Below are 2,946 nucleotides of genomic sequence, written 5' to 3' on the forward strand. Positions count from 1 at the left end.
TGAGATGGACAGTGACTTTAACACCGCCACCGATGCCAGTAACGCAGACTGTCGTTCCGTCCCGGCGGCAAAAATTTTTTTCACACGTCAGTTGCGGGCTTTCAATCCCGAAGGCTGGTTCCGAGTAACTACGAACGTAATCGGAAGTTCCGATGTTTACCAGGTCAAAGAGCCGACTGAGTCGAACCGACTATCCTTGCGTCATCCAGGGAGATACTGTACAGATCTCTGCGTCATCTTTGACTTTGCAAGCAGCTTAGGAGATTTCAAAACAACGTTTTTGCCCCCAAAAAGATTGTGGGCTTTTTTTTTTCCTCCTCAAGTTATTTTGGACGTTGAGCGTGGTTTGTCAGACCTATAGCGTTTCGGTTTTTAGTCAAGTTACAAAATGGCAGTCCAAGGCAAGGAGCGAAGGTGATCAATTCGGAAAGAATCTCCAATGATGTTTGCTAATGCGAGAGAATTGGGACGGGCGAACCATTGCATATTAACCAGAGGTAAGTTTCCATGTTTCGTTTTATACTTAGAGTGGGTCTTTGCGAGTATGTGTTGCAACATGTGTCACTCCGCTCACTGTCACTGACAGTCACTGAGTGTCAGTCTCTGACAACAACATTGGATGCATGTACCTGTACGTGTATGTATGTATCCTTGCCTTACGTCAGGTACGAAGATAGTTGCCCTGTACAGGGATTTCCTCATTAATGTGGAGAAGAAGAAGAGTACCACTGCCATGTTTTTGCAACCTCTTTTTGACCCAATTCGAGATGCATGAGTCATAATATTTTAAAAATCCTTTTTTTTTAAGATTGAATCCAACTTCCAAGACAGTGAATAAAAAATCAAAGCTAGTGCTGGTCAAATGTTTTAATGCTAGAATTAAAAATAGATAACCTTCTCGGAATATAATTGCAAGCAGGTTGGAGGCTAGTTCAAGAATCAAATTGCTGACTTACCCAGGCTGGCTGGTTACAGTGCGTTTCTTTGAAAGGCAATCACTGGTTCTACTGCTCTGCTAGTACTCACCATTTTGAAAGAGATGTTCCCATGATTGATACTTCATCTATTATTTTATTGCAGGTCTCCTCTCAGCTGAAAAAGCCAACCGATTGCTGCATGGCCAGCGACGAATCAGGTAAAAGGTTTTATCATGTACAACTGTCAGTGTCAGTGTTATGACATACAGTGTTTTTTTTCCTTCCCCTCTCTCTCATTCTCAAGTTCTGGTCAGAATAACTCATGTGGAGGTGTGCGTGTGTGACTGTGAGCAAGACTGTGAGAGAGTGGTGGTTTTTTTTTATAATTCAGGTTCAGGGATAATAATAAAATAATGAACACCTACTGACTTAGACTCCAAACCGCAAGCTCTTAGCCTTATTTCACCAGTATGGTGATCACTTCCTCCCGTATTGGAACCATTACTAATATACTAGAAGCGCATGACTTTCAGTGTGTATGTTTGATTAAAAAAAAATGCATTGCAGTAAACACTGTGACACTGTCACTGTCAGGATATAATTATCTCAATGAAACTGTGTATCAAGTTCTGTTATTATTTTCCTTTTTTGAGTATGTATAACATGTATATTATGCATGTGTGTAGAGCACAGAGAGCGTAAAACTTTAAAAGGAAAATAATAATAGAACTTGACACACATGATTCCTATGATAATGTAGGACAGTGGCATTGATATCTTTCTAGAATAATATGTCGTTTTACATTCAGTGAAATTTTGACTGAATTAGTGAACTGAATGTATTCAAATATGGTGACAGACATGTATACAATGTAGACAAGTTAAAGTTGTATGTGTGTACATCACTACATGTTCTGTAGCTTACAAGTTACATTGAAAACAGCCTTGACTATAATGGAAATCCACTTAATCACTGTCTTTGGGGTTCCAACAAAAATCAGATGCAGTAGGGGGGGGGGGGGGGGGGGGGGGGGAGTCGGGGGATTTTATTTGAACTTGTCTACCGGGGAAAAAGAAAGTTTAAGCTCTTGGCATTTATGTGGGTTTAGTGTGTGTATGTGTGTCAGTTACAAACAGTACACAACTTATTCCTTTATACTCATACTTAGACTTGTTCTTGTCGTTGTGTTTAAGATCCGTTCCTTTCTCATTCATTTGTCAGTAGTGACTGAAGATGACGAAGACCTGGCCAGTGAATGTGGATGAAAAGCAGTGCTATCCAAGTCCAGCTATGATCGATGGGGAAACTACAGCAACAGCCGCAGAGGATCACCGGACAAAAAGAACTGTTTCCCAGTATTGTAAATGTCCACTCAGTATTGGTTGTATTGAGCATTACAACTTGTTGCTATTGTACATTTTTGTCAATGTTTTAAAGGCCCGCTACGCCTCACAGGGCCGGACTAGGCTAAGAGGAGGGGTGGGGGGGGGGGGTTGCCAGTGGTGGTCCAGGGGTATGTTCCCCTTGGCGGGGATGGGTAGGTCATATTCTGAGATAGGAAAATGGTCGCTCCTTGCATGAAACGGCATAAAATAAACAATCATAAAAAATGTTTTAAATAAGTGAGGTACATGTTTAGGCTAGGGGGGGAGGGGGTTGCGCAACCCCCATAACACCCCCCCCCCCCCCCCCCTCCCCCTCGGTAGTCCGGCCCTGCCTCATTTAAAAAGTTGTCCTATCGTTTTGAACTGAGCGCTGTCATTGTCCCATAAGAACTCCATTCCTTTGGACGGTGCAATATTCTATATTTTTCTCTCAAGATACACATTTTCAAAAAGAGACCGAGCGCTGAACTGAAGTTGTGCAGTGCGGATCTTGCGTTTTTGGGAATTCCAAACCGTTTGTGATATGAGCTGTTTGGGTACACCTGTCTGCAGCACATTCAAGTTAGGAGTACGGGAGACAACTCCAACTGACCATAAGTCTTGCGTCTGCTTTTGTTTTCAGTTCAAGACATTTTGACGAAGC

General features: G+C 42.2%; 1 long non-coding RNA gene across 1 annotated transcript; it reads left to right on the forward strand.

The window, feature by feature from the left end:
- Window positions 1–226: 226 nt before the first annotated feature.
- On the forward strand, window positions 227–2,401 carry LOC138958659 (uncharacterized). Its single transcript, XR_011453466.1, has 3 exons — window positions 227–497; window positions 1,081–1,135; window positions 2,140–2,401. It is a non-coding gene; the product is annotated as an uncharacterized lncRNA (long non-coding RNA).
- The last annotated feature ends 545 nt before the right edge of the window (window positions 2,402–2,946 follow it).

This window comes from Littorina saxatilis, linkage group LG1 (assembly GCF_037325665.1).
Source record: "Littorina saxatilis isolate snail1 linkage group LG1, US_GU_Lsax_2.0, whole genome shotgun sequence".
In the NCBI taxonomy this organism is placed as follows: Eukaryota; Metazoa; Mollusca; class Gastropoda; order Littorinimorpha; family Littorinidae; genus Littorina; species Littorina saxatilis.